The sequence below is a fragment of the Botryllus schlosseri genome, chromosome 6 (genome assembly GCF_051294905.1).
Source record: "Botryllus schlosseri isolate E-star chromosome 6, Bs_hap1, whole genome shotgun sequence".
NCBI lineage: Eukaryota > Metazoa > Chordata > Ascidiacea > Stolidobranchia > Styelidae > Botryllus > Botryllus schlosseri.
Genome location: NC_137241.1, coordinates 29,099,324 through 29,120,305, shown reverse-complemented (window position 1 = coordinate 29,120,305; position 20,982 = coordinate 29,099,324). Strand labels below are relative to the sequence as shown.

The window sequence follows — 20,982 nt, the reverse complement described above, 5'->3', positions numbered from 1 at the left end:
CGTCATCTTTCGCAAGACAACAAACCAAGGCTTCAGGATATGTCCATGTCATAGCCATGAATCGGCTACTCCAACAACAGAGTGCATATGTTTTCTAGTTACGGTGCTTACATCTTACACACAAATCAATCTACTTTGCTAACGAAAAGTGGTGAGTCATCATATGGTTATCCTCACTAGTAAAACATACTATCATACAAAATGGTCGTTATAGTTTGCACACCAACGGTACATCGTACAAGTAACAAGTCTCGAGAATCCAGTTATTCAAAAAACGTGAAAGTATTTCTACACCAAGTCGTTATGTTGACGAAAGCGTATATTGTAATATCATGATCGATTTGCATTCGTTGGTCACAAACTGTCACTACTCTAAATAATTCTTTTTCACTCAAACACAAACGCATACTTGTCACCATTCGTTTTCATCAAGTACGAGTTCAAGAAACTTACTACGACATGAATTTTTATTTTTATGTTGTGTAAATAGGTAATAATTAATTCAAGTAACACTATATCAACATCATCGACTTGTGCTAATAGATTTACATGTGGTCTTGTGGTTTTCATCATGACATACAGCACGAACTAACTGTAGACTCCTCTCTGTTGTACAGCTACTCGGTAATCGAAATGCATTAACATGTAAACAACGATCTTGTTTCGTCACACCAAAAATATGTTCACTGTCGCGATACTCCGCACAAGACATGCATAGCCTTTTCACACTCGTAATAGTATACCAACGTCAAGCGATAACGTTTAACAAGACCAACGACACTGAACCCACGACGTTTACCTATGTAAAATTACCACTTTCACTTGCCAGTCCATCGTTTACCTGACTAAACATATTATTTTCCTTTGGAGATCTGATGTTTACCCAGAGTAAGAAACCATTTTCACTTGGAAATCTATTTTTTCCTTGGCTAACAAACCTTTTTTCACTTGTAAATATGTTTTTTCCTTGGCTAACAAACCTTTTTTCACTTGGAAATCTATTTTTTCTCTGGTTAACAAACCTTTTCCCCGGGTAACAAACCTTTTTCCCTGAGCAACAAGCCATTTTCACTTGGTGGTCCGTCGTTTACCTGAGTAAAAATATCATTTTCCTTTGGGGATCTGGCGTTTACCCAGTGTAACAATACATTTTCGCTTGGAAAAATACTTTTACCTAGAGTAACTAATCATTTTCTCCTGGGTAACAATCCCTTTTCGTCTGGAAACTATCATTTAACTGAGTACCAATACCGTTTTCACTTGGAAATACATTTTTTTCCCTGGGTAACAATACCATTTTCGTTTTGAAAACTGACAACCACACCGGTCAATTTGATATTTTTGTATATTGTTACAACGAACAGTGACGGAAATATACACAGACTACCGGTTTCAGAGTACACCCCATCGGTCGTATCACGTCAATATCATCGGTTAACCACATACAATATACTCTTGTACACCGAAATGCACGCTTTGGAAAATTGGACAATAGGCTGCGATAGTTCTGTGATGTCCGGGTTCGTGCTTTAGATTTTCCAGAGTCAAAATGTCTGAATAAAACACCTCCTCGACGACGGTTGGTATGTGGATAACGGTGTTCGGAAAACGGTTGGATTTATGTCACCCATCGCGATAACAATTCCAGGTCGAGTTTTCCTCCCGCATGTTTACTATATTGTGTCTTTATTGGTCAATGTATGTCTCGACATTCAGTTTGAAATCGGAAATGATAAAGTATGTAACCGGATCCGGATATCAACTCTGAATCGATAAACCAATGAACAATATTCAAAGTAAACATGTTACACCCTGTGTTTCCACGAAAAAATACCATCCAGACATACGTCGCGCTTGTTTGCCCACATCAGTATACGCACAAATGGAGGTGTGTGACATTGCATGCAATGTGTTGGTATACAAACATCGATCCACAGACATTATCATAGCCGGTAGTTTTGATGTAGATCGAATGTCACCCGATAACAATACCAATAAGCCACATTGCAATGACTCTGAGTCAATCTGAAGCATGACATACAGACACACAAACATGGAACCGTAACATGGGTTATTCGCTCGACGGTGAAAGTGCGCTATACAGCATAGAGTGTTCACAGTCGAATATGCGAACCGTGCACAAGCATATACCTTAGTTTTTGTTGGATATGTACGAAACCAATAAATCGATACATTTCTGTTCCTTCGACGTCAATAATACAAGCGTCGTTCCAATGTATCGCTCGAATGTAAGGTTCTTCAGGTGTAAAACCCATGTCAAATAACACCAAAGTGCACCTTCCGTGTTTTATTATTTCCACCGATGCATCTTGCCTGTGTCGTAACACTATGGTACAGGGACTCGAAAAACGGTACTTGTAAAACGGATTGACATGCCCAACTGAATCGATGTCAATAACCTCGTGGTGATGACAGTGTCAAAATGCTACCGATATGACGAGACCAACCCGATCTCTTGTAGCGATGACCGTTTCGAAATGTCACCGGACGAGCCGGACCCTTACGATGATGTGCTTCATGATTGCGTGTGAAATCATCCCTAGAGGTAGTGTTCTATTGTGGTGTACGATTGCAGTCTTCACAGAAACATACCTTATTGGATCACAGTATCAGTCCGAGATTTTCAGAATCACTGTTCGCGATATTTATCTGGAGTCGTTATGTGGGAGTAGCGACATCCATGCATCGTGACTGAAAGACTGATCGCAATCATTTCGAGCACCGAACTTCGATAGTTCACATTGGTCAAACGCTGCAGTCTCAGCAGAAAACTTTGGTGTCGACAACACGACGGATATCGACCGATGTATCCAATTGGTCTGGGTGATCTGTCCGGAGATAGGGTCATGACTATCTTGCAATGAAACAACACGATAACACCATCGAGTAAATCAGTGAACGGTGTCGAAATATCGATGTAATAGCGCAGACCCGGAGTCATTGCAATGTGGCTTATTGGTATTGTTATCGGGTGACATTCGATCTACATCAAAACTACCGGCTATGATAATGTCTGTGGATCGATGTTTGTATACCAACACATTGCATGCAATGTCACACACCTCCATTTGCGCGTATACTGATGTGGGCAAACAAGCGCGACGTATGTCTGGATGGTATTTTTTCGTGGAAACACAGGGTGTAACATGTTTACTTTGAATATTGTTCATTGGTTTATCGATTCAGAGTTGATATCCGGATCCGGTTACATACTTTATCATTTCCGATTTCAAACTGAATGTCGAGACATACATTGACCAATAAAGACACAATATAGTAAACATGCGGGAGGAAAACTCGACCTGGAATTGTTATCGCGATGGGTGACATAAATCCAACCGTTTTCCGAACACCGTTATCCACATACCAACCGTCGTCGAGGAGGTGTTTTATTCAGACATTTTGACTCTGGAAAATCTAAAGCACGAACCCGGACATCACAGAACTATCGCAGCCTATTGTCCAATTTTCCAAAGCGTGCATTTCGGTGTACAAGAGTATATTGTATGTGGTTAACCGATGATATTGACGTGATACGACCGATGGGGTGTACTCTGAAACCGGTAGTCTGTGTATATTTCCGTCACTGTTCGTTGTAACAATATACAAAAATATCAAATTGACCGGTGTGGTTGTCAGTTTTCAAAACGAAAATGGTATTGTCACCCAGGGAAAAAAATGGATTTCCAAGTGAAAACGGTATTGGTACTCAGTTAAATGATAGTTTCCAGACGAAAAGGGATTGTTACCCAGGAGAAAATGATTAGTTACTCTAGGTAAAGTATTTTTCCAAGCGAAAATGTATTGTTACACTGGGTAAACGCCAGATCCCCAAAGGAAAATGATATTTTTACTCAGGTAAACGACGGACCACCAAGTGAAAATGGCTTGTTGCTCAGGGAAAAAGGTTTGTTACCCGGGGAAAAGGTTTGTTAACCAGAGAAAAAATAGATTTCCAAGTGAAAAAAGGTTTGTTAGCCAAGGAAAAAACATATTTACAAGTGAAAAAAGGTTTGTTAGCCAAGGAAAAAATAGATTTCCAAGTGAAAATGGTTTCTTACTCTGGGTAAACATCAGATCTCCAAAGGAAAATAATATGTTTAGTCAGGTAAACGATGGACTGGCAAGTGAAAGTGGTAATTTTACATAGGTAAACGTCGTGGGTTCAGTGTCGTTGGTCTTGTTAAACGTTATCGCTTGACGTTGGTATACTATTACGAGTGTGAAAAGGCTATGCATGTCTTGTGCGGAGTATCGCGACAGTGAACATATTTTTGGTGCGACGAAACAAGATCGTTGTTTACATGTTAATGCATTTCGATTACCGAGTAGCTGTACAACAGAGAGGAGTCTATAGTTAGTTCGTGCTGTATGTCCCGATGAAAACCACAAGACCACATGTAAATCTATTAGCACAAGTCGATGATGTTGATATAGTGTTACTTGAATTAATTATTACCTATTTACACAACATAAAAATAAAAATTCATGTCGTAGTAAGTTTCTTGAACTCGTACTTGATGAAAACGAATGGTGACAAGTATGCGTTTGTGTTTGAGTGAAAAAGAATTATTTAGAGTAGTGACAGTTTGTGACCAACGAATGCAAATCGATCATGATATTACAATATACGCTTTCGTCAACATAACGACTTGGTGTAGAAATACTTTCACGTTTTTTGAATAACTGGATTCTCGAGACTTGTTACTTGTACGATGTACCGTTGGTGTGCAAACTATAACGACCATTTTGTATGATAGTATGTTTTACTAGTGAGGATAACCATATGATGACTCACCACTTTTCGTTAGCAAAGTAGATTGATTTGTGTGTAAGATGTAAGCACCGTAACTAGAAAACATATGCACTCTGTTGTTGGAGTAGCCGATTCATGGCTATGACATGGACATATCCTGAAGCCTTGGTTTGTTGTCTTGCGAAAGATGACGCGACCTCGGTGTCGTAAATTGTGTTAACTAAACTCGTATGGATACCACAATTGTGCTGGACTTACACATGGTATTCGTATACTGTACACATACAAACTTTTGTGTAAACAACTCTGGTGTTTCTGTTAATACTAGTTCTGTGTTGAACTACTTGATTATTACGATACATGAACAACCATTCAGACAATAAAGTTCTTGAGGTATCGAAACAGTTTGAAAGCACCACCAATCATTGTACAGGTTTGTAGCATGAGTTAATATTTTCGTGTAACATGAATATATTTCATATGGCTTTGGTAAGAAATGAGTTATGCAGGATAACCATACACAACCTACAAAAGTAAAACTTGTTGCGTTTGATTGTATAATGTATACTTTGTATCGATGTCTTTGCGATGTTGAAAGACGGTTGTGTTTACATTTGCATTAAGCGGGGTAACTCAAGTAATAAATTTTACTCGTTTGAAAATACCGAACAATGGATAACAGTATCAATATGAGCGGTAATTATTTTTCGTGATATACAACCAATCTTCCAAGCATAACTTGTCAAAAATTTATCATGTCATAGTCGGCTGTTACGAATTCGACACAAATGTACTTCGATTATTACGATGATGGAAATTACGTTCAAGGGAGTATTTCGAAGTAGTATATTCAGCAATTACCAAATAACAAAAAATATCAAACTGTGCATACAACTCGGTTAGGTAAACGATACAGTTACAAGTCGGATGTAAGCTTGATTTACAGATTACAGTCTGCTGATGTAAAACTCGACCACTCCACTGTGTTTATTGCAAAGTATTTGACACAAACAAAATATTGAACGAAGGTCCACCACTTGGTTTCATTACAAGGTGAGTGAAAATTGTTTTCTGTTGGTCAGGTATGATTTGCATTTAGAAAAACGATCTACACCGATTAAGCGACGCTGTTTCATATCTGATGAGTGAGTGAAATTTCCTTATGGTTTGATTTAGCGAGTTAATTATCGGTGATTCAATCAGATACAAGTAAGATCTTTAGTGACAGAGTATTGTGATGACATTTACTTTAGCGAATGACAACGGAAAAATTTTCGATTACATTGTCGGTGTATGTGTTACACAAATAATTCTAGTACACCTAACCATGGGGTACATTTGGCAAACATCGTACAAAGTGTTTCTTTGTGTTGGTAACGACTTTCAGCGGTTTGGTTTCATGTCGGGAATTATTATTTGCGGGTTCAAAAAACAATTTCAATCAATGCTACAAATGAACAACAATGCAAAACACGTTTAGTGAATTACATTGTAGCAAGTACTTCCTTAATATTACGATTGTTGTGCACTAGACATTTCTAGTTGAAATGAATGCGTCGAGCAAACATATTCAATTTACTTTTGTAATGATCAAAGTCTTAGAGTGCAACCTCGTGATATTTTACATTTAGCACGTTCTATAGAAAGTGTGAACGGAGTTGAGTATTAATCGTGTACTTGGGATAATGCTTTGATATCAAAGATATATTTTCACACTGTGTAATGTTTCGATTCTCTGTTGTGAATACCTCCAGTAACGACATTGATGTTAAATCCTCACTCTTGGTCATTGTAAGCGAATCCTAAACATCGCAACAGTCGGTATGGAAATCGAACGCATGCATACTTTTAGATAGGCGACACTAACAAGTTTATTACATCCGTGAAATACTCTGAAACGTCGATTCGTGATTGTGTTAGCTATATTCATCTTCTATATCTGTGGACACAAAGAATTCTTAACTTTGGTTACAGCTCATTCGTAACGAATTGTTGCGTGCAATCTAGAAAAGCACAAGTCGAAGACGAATGATTTGATTTCAATAAACTAAAAAAAAAATCCTTTTGTTTTGATGTTGGATTTAATACAATTTTTATGACTTAGGGTTACCATATTTTTGTGACCCAAATTCCGGACGCTCTTTAGCGCCCACTAGCGGATTATAAATGAGTTATGATCACATTTCAGTCAATATGACGTCACACAAGCAACGCTTTGTGTATCGACTAGAGGTGGTCACGATTCCGTTCAGGAGTATGTGGCTGTGTGTTGTAAGTTGTAACCACGGCCGAAGCCACATTTTTTCACCTCACTCCCGCACAAATAAACACTGATCGGCCCACCGTACGGTAATCGATGCAACTTCTGGGGGCTTACTATATGCATCTGGTCGTAAATGATTCGAATGAATTACAGAAGAGTGCGGAGAACTAATCATCTTCGATAATCGATAAGCAATATAGATAATGATAATAATTTATCGTTGGGATATTTTTTATCTGAACACAAGACACACAAGGTAGCCTACAATGCGATAAGACACGATAATGCGTTGTAATGAACAGACAGGCCTATAGTGCCCGACGTCACAGTTCTTTTCGGCCCGGTTAGTGGGGCCCTAATCGTCACCACTGTGGAATTATGTCAATAATATTGGTTCTAACATATATCATTATATAATTTTGATCCTCTCTCCGCCCACATGATGAGTTAGCGGTCGAGCTGGTGGCGGATGATGACTTCGAAAATGCAAGTAGAGCAATTGTATGTCATGATCATGTCACACCGATAAGATCATTTATTAGCCTGCACCACTGAGTTACATAAACACCGCACATCCGGTGGTTTCCAACCTTTTATGGCCGCGACTCCATTTCCAACTTGGCGTTGCCCAGCTGATTACTAATTAATGGTCGGCAAATTTGCCCAGATTATACTCACAGCCTATTTTGGAAGCTGATTACGTTCAACCTCTTCGTAAACCCCAGAATAAAGGCAAACTATCTTTGAATATAGCATCCAAACGGCCTCAACCGACTCTATGAATATACCGTTACCTTGTAATTGCGATTACAATTAAACTTATTTCTGTAAATATTTGCTATTTTATATTTTTATCGCAGTTTTTGAGAGGGTGGTAATCCCGACATCCAAACGAAGACATGTTATACTAAATCGCGCGCAGCGCGAAGAAAATTTCATACATCTGCGCCCAAAAACAATCTTGTCTATGTTCATTTACGAAAAAATTATGAGCTTTTTTCAAGCCTGCAAAATTCCGGACATTTGGGCATATTCTGGAAATTCCTCCCGGACGCAGTAAAAACAGTGAAATTCCGGACATGTCCGGGAAATTCCGGACGTATGGCAACCCTAGACTATACCGAATCCGAAAGTGCAATGTTACTTTAGTAGAAAAATTGGATGACTCGCATTTTGATATTGATAGATGTGTAGAGTAATATGACTAGTTTATAAAATCTCGGTAATGTTTTTTTGTCATGTCTGTGATCAACAAATATGTGATCAAGTCTTACCATTCGATATTAACTTTCGCAGTCGGTGTAATTTGTTGAAGTAACAATACCGACGAGTTCAATAATATTCTCCATCGATGCATTCGAATAATCCGTCAGCTGCAAGCGGATTTAAAACTTGATGCTGTTTCGCGGTTAACTCAAGTCAGTGGTCGTGTTTGTGTTGATTTCAGGAATGATCATGACGAATTGCCTGGGTAGATTAGTTGATGCGGTTGTAACTACGACCGTACAGAGTTGCTGACACCCCAATATCTTTTACGCTGTAATATACGGATTTAATTGTGATAAATTAATCCTCAGTTATTGTTTGGACATTCAAATCTCGTATACTCAAAATATAATATGTTCAAGTCAAATCGTATATGTACCGATTAGTAAATACTTTGTCTTCAGAATAGTAACGGCCTTTACAATCGAATAAAAAAGACCGATCATACGAATACAGCCAGGATGAATTAATTCGAGTTTGTGAGTTGTAGTGATATAATCAAGTAAGTGAAAACTCGATTTTTAACAATTGTTAATGTTGTGAAGAATTCTTTTGAGTATGGTAAGATGTTAAAATATCTCTTTGACAAACGGAAAGCGGGATCGCGAATATAGAGTTGCAATGTTTCATTACTTGTTTCAAATCAATGTGCATATAATATCGAAATGGGACTGCGGGAAAGTTGGTAGTCATGTTTGTCAATCTATTTCAATTCAGACTATGTCAAAGTCCAAATATTTCATTTTGGATTATTTGGATTTACCTTTAGTACATCCGCGAATGGATTTAAAGTTGGTAAATTACCAAAATGATTGAATATTATCGGGTTAGAGATAGTTGGTATTGATTCTATAACTGTTAAAACAGCGGCGTGGAATGTGTGAATAATTCAATGTGACTGAAAGTCGGCGTCAGTAATATTCAGGTTACGGTCGAATCAAAAGATCACGTTAAAAAGATTTCTCAAATTAATTAGAATTGTACCGGATCAACACATTCAAATACGAATCAACTTGAGCTGTGTAGTAAGTTTCATTTCATTCAATTGATACATTGCTTGAATATTCGCATGATTCTTATCATACAACTAAAGTCAAACACGGACAAAGTGTCAAAAACATATAGCGACCATACCAGAAAGTGTCAAATTGTTGGTTTACGAATCACCGTCTGCGACGACTCTGTGACAAACTAATTACGGAAATATTACCTTGTGAGCGGGCATGAGGGATCGCTTTGTCTGAAGCATTACCCTGTGAGTGTCGTAGGATTTTAAAATGATATCACACCCTTTTGAATAAGCGTTCACTTCACAAAGGATTAGGGTTAGAGCGGAAATAAGTGACATTTTGTCGCTATTCAAGTTATTGACACTGGCGGTCTGTTATTCGTTACTTATTAAATCGTACGAGTGAAATCAAGCTCTGTGCCAAACTGCTTACGAAAATTTCACCGCGTGAGCGATCGATATGCCTGTAACATCAAGTCGCGTATGTCTGAGACATTATCTTGTCAGCGAACGCAGGGTTTGCAAACTATTTCACACCTATTTGGAGTGTTAATATGTGAACGCGGCTATTGTTGGTATTGGAATCGCCGTCTACGACGGTTCCGTGGTAAACCAAGCGACTGATTCCTAGATTTAGCAAACTATTTCACACCCTTTTTGGTGAAAGTACGACATGCCGCTAGCATTCTATCAACGAAAGTACGAATCATCGCCGCGTCCATAAGAATAACGATATATCATTGTCGTACTCACCGCAAACGTTGGAATTAACTCGAATCGGTCATATTTAATAATTTGTAATATACACAATAACTAAGAATCAATCACGTGACTATTTACTATTCCTGATACTTCTTCAACACAGCGCGAGGGTTGACTATACCCGAAAGGGCGAATCACCGCTACCGCCTATAGCAAAAAAGGTGAGTCATGACCGCGAGTATTTCAATACGAGTCACCGCCGCAGCCTATACCTGAAAGTACGAATCACGACCCCGAGTTTTCAATACGAGTCACCGCCGCAGCCTATACCTGAAAGTACGAGTCACGACCCCGAGTTTTCACGGCGAATCACCGCCACGAGCTATACCTGAAAGGGCGAATCACGGCCGCAACCATAAGAACACATGGCGACTCACCGCCTAGAGGGGGGTCTAAAAAGGCGAGTCACCACCCCCGGTTTTCAGGCGAGTCACCACCCCGCCCATAAGAGCCAATAGCCGCATGCGAGCGATCATACTAACTACTATCGGATTCGAAATGAACACACAATTTGTTCGTACCTGACGAACGCGAGCAGACCGCGATTACGGACATAATGAGAATCCAATACTTGATCGACATTTTCCGAAGGGAATTTTATAAGATAGATGGGGTGGGAAGGTTCATCACTGGTTTATTAGCAATTTGTAGCAGTTCAATACACCACAAACTGCGATACAATGAAAAGATAGGAATGTGTCGAAGCGACTTGAAGTATAGTCTATAGGTGCGAAATATAATGCGACCAACTTCAACAAAGCCACACCCAAATGTCTATCATAGTTCCGCGTGCAACAATTTATTAGGAATTTCATTTTTACATACGCAATCAACTTTCTATTAATTGCAAAACGTGTGCAACTGTGCAATGACGATAGACGTGTTGTTTCAGCGCTCACTGTGATTTCGAGGAAGTCAGATCATCGATATCGTTTATGAAATACGTAGAATCGCTTTTTTCAGGAAGCTCACCTAATGAACCATCATATCTGATGGTTTGACGCAAACAAGGAAACGTTGACTTTTTAACAAACTATAGGGGTGTAGAGCGCGATCACGAACATAATGAGAATCCAATACTCGAGCGACATTTTCGGAACGGAATTTTATAAGATGGGTGGTGGGTAGGTGCACAATATATTGCGACCGATTTCAACTAAGCCACACACCTAAATGTCCATCATATAGTTTCATGTTCATCACATAGTTCATCATATTTCATTTTTAGATACGCAATCAACTTCCTATCAATTGCAAAACGTTTGCTACTGTGAAATGACGATATGATGCGTTGTTTCAGCGCCGACTGTGACTTCAACTGTGACCATCGATCGTTCATGAAATGCGTAGAATCGCTATTATCATGAAGCTCATGCACCTGATGAACCATTAGATCTGATCGTTTGACGAAAACAAGGAAACGTTGACTTTCTAACAAAATAAAGGGTTCTGGCGTCATGGAATTTTCCACGACCATCACGAAGCAGTAACAACTATTCGCATCAATAGGGCAGCGGTTCTCAACTTCCCATGCATAACGGACGACATCGTAACAACGACAGATGCGACGGGCAACAGAACATTATTGCCAGGTATTTGCAATATTTAATTCACTGCATTAACCAGTCCTTTAGTTTGTTTGATATCCATCGTGTTTCCACTAGGCTACATTGGTCATTTTACACCAGGACGTGATTCTGATTATACGTTACCAACTTGTTGAACGGCCCATTTCCATACCTTAGGTAAGGCATTCTATAGTCCAGTGGTTCTCAATCTTTTTCATCTCGCGGACCGGTAATATTTCAAAAAAACATTTGGCGGACCGGTGGACTTTCATATTTTGAAATCAACCCAAAATGTAAATTGTGTGTAAAAAGTAAATGGTGCTAGGTATTCATCGTATTCGTTATATTCATGGTGTCATTCATGTTATTCTGCTGAGTCAAGGTAAATTTGCCTTTCCAACATAAACGTGCTACAACCGAGAGTCGCTTGCAGTCGTTCGCGCCGAATCTGGTGGATTTACCCGCGACCATATCAATTCGAATAATATTCTTCTTTTCAACAATATCGAGAGAAGAAGTGTTTCCTAGTCTAACCAAGCACCTTGTCGTGCTATCTTTCTAATTCCCCACTACCACCAGACGTAGGCCGCTCTGGCTACGCTACTACGAATACAATGCGCCGCACGAAAACACCTGATTATAGCTATACCTGGCCATCCACAAAATCAGGGCCGAAAAAGCACTTCATCAGCCCACCGCGCAAAAAAAACTTGGTCTTGGGCTCCAGGCCCCACAGTACTTGTGAGCACATTCATTCTAATTATGTAGCCTAATCACGTGAGGTGCGGAAATTTCCTATAATTCATAACTGAATCCAGCAGGGGTCTCAGCTTTCCCGTGGCCACTTACTGGCCACAGATGTTTCCGTGGCCGACCACGAATATCTCGTAGTCGGCCATACAGTGAATTTCATGGCCGGCCTTACGATATCATCGTGGCCGGTAGGGATGGTGTGAACCTCTGAAAGGTTCGGGTTCGTGTGAACGCGAACCTTTTTGAAAGGTTCTGTGTGAACACGAACGTGAACCTCGTGACGTCATATTGCTAATTCCAACCCTATCTTTCAATGAAGTGATAGCCTATATTATTGTACACGACACCTATAGCGAAGACTCGGGCCACATAATGTCGCATTGCTGAAGTACATATTGGCGTTTTAAACGTCGCTAAATGTATCAACCGCGGTTATCAAAGGATACAATAATCTCATAAAATCAATACATTCGTCGTTTTGCAAACAATTTCGACGAGGACTTACCAGAAAATATAAGCTTACGCCTTAATGGTCTTAGCCAGACCGGACAATGTGTTCGGAATCTGAGTATTGCTACATTGATATTGAGCAGAGTGTTAAACGGGTTTCCATACTCGCTACCGATACCATAAACAAGTTATATAGCAGTAGCCAGCACCTTAATCGCACGGATTTGGTTTTAATGATACAGTAAAGATATGAAGTCGACATGGACCCCATACGCCCGCTCGATTTTTTATATCAGAAAACGATATCAATGTCATTGATTGGTTGAATAACCATCATTCGCTGACTACGTATATCGCTCGTGATGTTGTGTGATTGCGGGTCAAGCTCACAGCAGAGAGTCACTAAATATTCACAAACGGAAAGCTGGACATTTCCAGAAATTTTTGGTAACAAAAATGCAAGTAAAACTTTTAAGGTTGTCATGGTGCATGCTCGTTTAGTATTGATTTTTTATGCTGCCTGCGCCATGCATATATAGTGACACACAGTTGAAATGCAATAAACTTGAACCAAAGATCTTATAATTAAGTGCAAATTACAATTTACCAAAAAGGTTCACAGTGCAGAACCTACCAAGGTTCTGTTGTGAACGCGAACCTCTAAATTTCCGAGGTTCACACACAGAACACGAACGTGAACCTCACGTTCACACCATCCCTAGTGGCCGGCCACGAGCTCACAGCCAGTTCGTGATTTTGGCATCTAGTTGGATGAAAATCCGCCCTTTGGCTCTACTTTGACTATAGTCGCGTGGATCTTCTTCATTTGCACTACGAATTTGCTGGCGGCTGGGTATGTAGATGATTCCACTAATATCGCACATACTCAAGTTATATTACCACTTTATTGAGCAGTTCGGGGATTGGCTCGAAATTACCATGGTTTTACACATGTTTACTTTCTGTGTTCGCTGTAGAAATGAATTTAATTCCCTCTGACTATGAAAAATTACTCTGGGGCTGTGAGTTGTAAACTATAGCACCGAAACGTGTGTTCCTTGAACTTCCTATAGATTCACATTATTATTATTATTATTTTAACAACAGTGGTGCTTTTAGCCTGTTGAAGGCTTTGTGCTCCACGACATGATAATTCAACGGTTCAATGCATTTCTTCTGTACTTTTTCATCTTCTTGCACTCTCTCCGGCACGCTTCATCAGATCATCATCGGTTCATTTGCTGCCGAATTATAGCTCGGCTCACTGTAGTTGGGCTTTTTCGAGTCACTGCATAGCAGCGAGGTCGGCGATGAGGAGCCCATAGAACCTCCGACACATAGTAATTAGTCCGAACCTGGATTCAAACCACGACCATTGGTGTCGTGACGCTGGCGCTTATCCAACTGCGCCACTCGCTTCCCCTTCCTATAGATAGTTGATAGAGTAATGTTAGAGCGTACATCATATTGCTCGGTCAGACAAACGACTTTACATTAAAACTGTTGTCCACTGCTTCCACGCCAGGCGCTCAACGCACTGGAATTGTGTGGAGGGATAAAAGCGTGGTGCAGACTCGATAGCCCTGCAGTCTCTTCGCTTCTCCATCGTCCAAGCCCATTAGTGATGCAAACGTAGATAACACTGGTCAACACAGTTTTTGTTGACTTTGATCAGGCAATTGATCTTGACTAATTTTTGGGCGCTGAATTAAAAAATGACTTCCGTTTTTCTCTATCACGTCAAGTTTGTGGGTTACTAAAGTAAAAGACGCACACTATTGCAAAGTGGTATATCTTCACTGGGATATAACTTTTCGCTGCGGGATGGTATTTGTCTTGCGAGGTTCAGATTGCCAAGACAGAAATATTCGGCGCCAGTCATTTATATGCGTAGCGCGTAAAACTTTTGAAAAAGTTGCATTAATTTTCAAAAAATACTCTATAATTTATGCTAATTCACGAAATGATTTTGGGCCTCCTTCGAGCTCGCCCCCTCCCCAATTGGGGGTTTTAGGGTGCGGATTTTACGGTCCTGCTCCTAGCTTTACTATTCTTCGAAGTTACAATGAAACGGCTGTCTTGGCCGTCCTAGTCTCGAGTCCTATGACTTGGCTCGAGTCATGCACAATGACTCGAGTACAAGTCGAGTCAATACACAAATTGACGCGAGTCAAGTCATTTTACGGATTTAAAAAAATGACGCCAAGTCACCAAAAATTCGTGAGTCGAGTCATTACAACACTGGTAATCAGTAACCAAGTACTTTTACTTTTTCGGAGCACTTGAATCAGTTTTGTTTTGATCGAGTGATTGTGATTTTTGACTACTTCTATTTCTATGTGACAGTTTTCAGTTTTTTAGGCGAAATTAGGACTGGAAAAGACCTAGTTTTGCCGAAAAATTATCGAGCAGAGGTAAGATTGAAACATAACCAGTCGTGTGAGTATTGCAAGTGAGCAAAACCTACTTGTGTACTATGGAAAAGTAGTGTTACCTTTCTGACCACTTCTACCTATCCATGGAATAAAGAAAAAGTAGGTAGTTTTGGTAAAACTAAATCCAACTTTTCGTAGAAGCTTTTTTCTTTCTATTGTTATTAATGTACTGTTTTGCTTTCCCAGGTACCCCAAAATGGAATGGAAAACGCGGAAAGAGCAAGATCATGGCAGTCGTGTATTTGATAAGGACAAGTTCCGAATGTACACGGTGCCTGTACCGCAGCCAGGGCCGTAACAGCACTTCGTCAGCCCCCCCCGACAAAAAAAACTTTGGTCTTGGGCCCCCCATAGGGCTATAGACCGAACGGCGATACACTGTTTACCACTATTTATCATATTCATTGGGAGTTTGTTTAGTGCATCAGCTTTTATCGCCTAAGCGCGCGAAGAGCGGAAAATTTCTAGAAATCATGATTGAATCCAGTGGCGGCTCGTCCTATAGGGCAACTGGGGCATTGCCCCACCTAAAATTCTGTTCAATAACAATTCTTTACCATTTATAGACGCACACCAATCTATCTATACCGAAATCACAGCGAAAATGGTATTCTTCTTGTCCTTTCGCTTGTAAATGCCCATATATAGCGAAGTCTCTGCGAAAATCGAATTCTCTTCTGTATTTTCGCTTTGCGAATGCCTAGCCGGGGCATGCCCGTGCCAGGTAGCGTTCATAACAAGCTTTCACTGTCTATTCTCTCAAAGCCGCGCACAATAAAGAAACGGTGATTTACTCTCTCCTATTCATAAAATTACCGAGCAACCGGGGCGCAATAGCTTTGTGCCCCTAAGGTGTGTTGTGACAATCGTATCTATAGCTGAACTCAGTTACCGTCATATGCGTTTAGTCGAGCTTTGCTGGTATAGGTCGATTTTGATGGTGTTTCACACCATGAAAACTCTTGAAACTTGGTATGTCATGTCGTGATGGTGGTATTTAACACTGCCCCAAGCTTCAGGGTTTCTACTTAAAGTTTAGGGTAGTAATTCCGTTTCCGAAGTTGAGTGTGTGCCGATCCGTCATGTATCGCAAACATATTTTACTCAAAAGCCGGTATTGGTATCCATTGATTTTGACGATGTTCAATACTGAGATCAGTTATGACTAGGGCAATTTTTTTTTACCTAAAAAACGGAAGATTTTGACCTAAAAAATCTAAATTTTGACTTTTTTTGACCTAAAAAAACTGAAATTTGACCAAATTTTGACCTTACGTATGCAAATTAGGTGTTTTCGCACTTAATGTCAAAATTGTACTACTTATCTTCATTTCTGGTTGGAACTGTCTGTCCTTAGAAAGTAGATCGGCCTGAAAAAACGTTTTGGGCACAAAAACTAGCAAATTTTTACATGAAAAAACTATTGAATAGTATATATTCATATTGAAATGAACCGGAATATTTTCGGCTGACGCTCGTCAGGGGTAATCGTCAGCAACTAGTAGAGAATTGGAAAGAACATGGTATATCAACAATCGTATCTCAAACTATGACGTCATTTGTGTGACTTGAAGTCGACTTTTATCAAAATACACCAACCAAAACTCTGTCAACAAAAGGAGTTAGTGTACCACCTAAAAATAGTACATTGAACGCTCTCTCTTTCATGCTGGTGACGTCATATTTTGTGATACGATTGTTGATATACCATGTTCTTTCCAATTCTCTACTAGTTGCTGACGATTACCCCTGACGAGTGTCAGCCGAAAATATTCGGTTCATTTCAATATGAATATACTATTCAATTGTATATTGAAGTTCTGTACCTCCAAGAAGCCCATGAAAAAACTAGTATTTTAACGAAATCTGGCCCTATGAAGAATTCCAGTAGCTACATTACGTATTATGGTGGAAATAATTTAAATTTGTTGTAGTACAACGAACGAAAGATAGCTTACTTTCCTACATTCTCGGGTAGAAAGTGTTTGTCCTTGCTAAGTAGCTTGCCAAGAATGGAGAAAGAACGTTAAACAGCAGCGGTTGTTGGCTGAGAACACTGGAGTTGTGTGCACACTGCTGGTGACACACCGTGTTGCTTCATTCTGACAATGTTGTCTATATCACAATTTTTCAGCTTGCGCTTCTTGATATAAGAATCATGCAATGTCCAAGCAGTCTTGCTTCAGTTAGGATATTGCGGTACGTTCACCATAAGACCATGTCACTATTTGTTTCATTTGATCGTTTATGATTCACAATGAGCAGACGATGGGTCATTTACAACAGTAGGCCTATAAAGTAGGCTACAAGCTGTAAAATATCAAGTGATAAATTCACCGACAGCGCCAAATCTACGATACAAACAAAATTGTCAAGGTCAAAAAATGTTTGACTTTGTAAACAATTTTGACAAATTTTGACCTAACGCTACAATTTTGACCTAATTTTGACTTTTTTTGACATGTCAAAAAAAAAATTGCCCTAGTTATGACATTTGGCACGGTAAGTTCTAATGTTAGTATCGAACGCTGTACCAAGTTTTAAGTTTGTCACTGAACTGTGTTAGTGGTAATTTCGCTTCCTAATTCGAGTGACTCGTCATTTATCGCTAACAGATTATACGCAAAGCCGGTATTGGTCTCTATTGATTTTAACGATGCTCCTTACCTAGATCCGTTGGGGAAGCGAGTGGCGCAGTTGGTTGAGCACCAGCGCCACGACACCAATGGCAGTGGTTCGAATCCCTGTTCGGACCAACTTCTACGTGTCGGAGGTTTCTCTGGGCTCCTCATCGCTGACCTCACTGCAGTCGCAGTGCATTGAAAAGCCCAGATGTAGGCGAGCCGCGCCAAAAAGTCGGCAGTACAGACGAAGATATACGGGCGCATGAAAAACGAGGGAGGCCGATGGTGAAAGAGTGCGAGCGTGAAAAGTCGCCCGGAAGATGACGAAAAAGCAAAGACAATGAAATCTTACAAATGTTACTGTCGTGGCGCACATGGCCTTACCAGGCGAAAAGCGCCACTGTTGTTATCTCAATAAAACAAACAAACAAACCTAGATCCGTCATAAGTAGGGCGATTTTTTTTGACCTAAAAAAAGGAAGATTTTGACCTAAAAAATCTAAATTTTGACTTTTTTTGACCTAAAAAAACTGAAATTTGACCAAATTTTGACCTTACGTATGCAAATTAGGTGTTTTCGCACATAATGTCAAAACTGTACTACTTATCTTCATTTCTGGTTGGAACTGTCTGTCCTTACAAAGTAGATTGGCCTGAAAAAACGTTTTGGGCACAAAAACTAGCAAATTTTTACATGAAAATACTATTGAATAGTATATTCATATTGAAATGAACCGGAATATTTTCGGCTGAAACTCGTCAGGGGTAATCGTCAGCAACTAGTAGAGAATTGGAAAGAACATGGTAGATCAACAATCGTATCACAAAATATGACGTCATTTGTGTGACTTGGAGTCGACTTTTATCAAAATACACCAACCAAAACTCTGTCAACAAAAGGAGTTCGTGCACCACCTAAAAATAGTACATTGAACGCTCTCTCTTTCATGCTGGTGACGTCATATTTTGTGATACGATTGTTGATATACCATGTTCTATCCAATTCTCTACTAGTTGCTGACGATTACCCCTGACGAGTGTCAGCCGAAATATTCGGGTTCATTTTAATATGAATATACTATTCAATTGTATATTGAAGTTCTGTACCTCCAAGAAGCCCATGAAAAAACTAGTATTTTAACGAAATCTGGCCCTATGAAGAATTCCAGTAGTTACGTTACGTATTATGGTGGAAATAATTAAAATTTGTTGTAGTACAACGAACAAAAGATAGCTTACTTTCCTACATTCTCGGGTAGAAAGCGTTTGTCCTTACTTAGTAGCTTGCCAAGAATGGAGAAAGAACGTTAAACAGCAGCGGTTGTTGGCTGACAACACTGAAGTTGTGTGCACACTGTTGGTGACACACCGTGTTGCTTCATTCTGACAATGTTGTCTATATCACAATTTTTCTGCTTGCGCTTCTTGATATAAGAACCATGCAATGTCCAAGCAGTCTTGCTTCAGTTAGGATATTGCGGTACGTTGACCATAAAACCATGTCACTATTTGTTTCATTTGATCGTTTATGATTCACAATGAGCAGACGATGGGTCGTTGACAACGGTAGGCCTATAAAGTAGGCTGCAAGCTGTCAAATATCAAGTGATAAGTTCACCGACAGCGCAAAATCTACGATACAAACGAAATTCAGAGGTCAAAAAATGTTTGACTTTGTAAACAATTTTGACAAATTTTGACCTAACGCTACAATTTTGACCTAATTTTGACTTTTTTTGACATGTCAAAAAAAAATCGCCCTAGTCATAAGCTTTTGCACGGTATGTCTTGATTTTAGTATCGAATGCTGTGCCAAGTCTCAAGGTTGACACTCAATGATTAGGGCATTAATTTCATTTTCAAGGCCGAGTATGGTAGAGATGTGCTCCGATCTGACACTTTAGCCTACAAGGCATTGCGGATTTCACGCAAAAGCCGGTGCGTCTGCGATAACGTTAACTGAGATGATGATATCATTCTCAGTTTGCATTCAAATATTTACTTTGATATTATATTCTCCAATGTCAATTTCACCGTGAAATTGTGGCCTTCAAGCCATTTGCTCACAACCCCCTGTCAAGCGCGATAGCTATTTCGTTTTCTATGGCGGCTAACAGCTGATCACTTGATCAGCCTATTCTTCTGTAAATTTTACGTAAAAATTCGGTGTTGGTCTGTTCGCATTACTTTTGACAGTGTACCATACCGAAAAGGGCCACGAGGCCACTTCTCGATGATGTAATGCAACAGTGTACTAAGTTTAAGGCTTTCATCCACGTATTTATTCGGTAATATATTTTCCAAAGGCGATTTCGCAGCAGACCTATAGACAGCAATAAAGCCGTATGTGTCGTGTTACAGTCTCCAGTTTCAAGGGCAAAATCTCCTATGCTGTACCGAGGCTGCTATTCTTAGTTCTTCAGAAAGATGTTTTGGATTCCATGACAGGCCCAATCTATGAGATAACAATTGCGTATCTGTCCGAACTCGTTGACCTTTCCAATTAGGCTTACGCTATCTCTCGAGTTATAGTCATTTCCATTTCTGCAGATAATTAGTCAGGTCTAGTGCGAACATGAACCGTGTTGAGTCTTTGTTCCGTACGCCGTTTACGCAGTTACCACACTTCAAGTCACAGCTCACCGGCGGACCTCTCGTGGCACATACGTTAAAATCACTGTTGCCGGGAAATTCATATGTTACCGTACCATCATTAAGTTACTTATTTACGTTGGAAAACGCCATTGTGACGTCATTTTGATAAAAAGTCGCTTTCAGCCCTTGCCCCACCACCCGATATTGTCACGAGCCGCCACTGATTGAATCGGTCAGTATGATCGGGAATTGCATATATATTGTTATCAATTTTTATCTTCTGTCTGCTCACGTAATCAGATTTGCCGGTAGAGCTGAGTGAGGTGTGTTTGAAAAGGTAGGACCATCAATAATAATTAAACATCTTCGGGCGTATAACCGTTGGCAGGAACGAAACAGCACCTCGTCAGGCCCCCAAAAACGTTGGTCTTGGGCTCCCATAGGATGATAAAACGATCCCCCCATCACGTTGTTCGCGTT

General features: G+C 39.8%; 2 long non-coding RNA genes across 2 annotated transcripts in view; both read right to left on the bottom strand.

Annotated features, from left to right (window-relative positions):
• The window catches only part of LOC145442037 (uncharacterized), a 118,418-nt gene that overhangs the window by 76,758 nt on the left and 20,678 nt on the right, over positions 1 to 20,982 (bottom strand). The window lies entirely within an intron of this gene.
• On the bottom strand, positions 401 to 4,215 carry LOC145442028 (uncharacterized). The gene is made up of 2 exons (XR_013915930.1): positions 3,959 to 4,215; positions 401 to 1,091 (listed from the first exon to the last, which is right to left on the bottom strand). It is a non-coding gene; the product is annotated as an uncharacterized LOC145442028 (long non-coding RNA).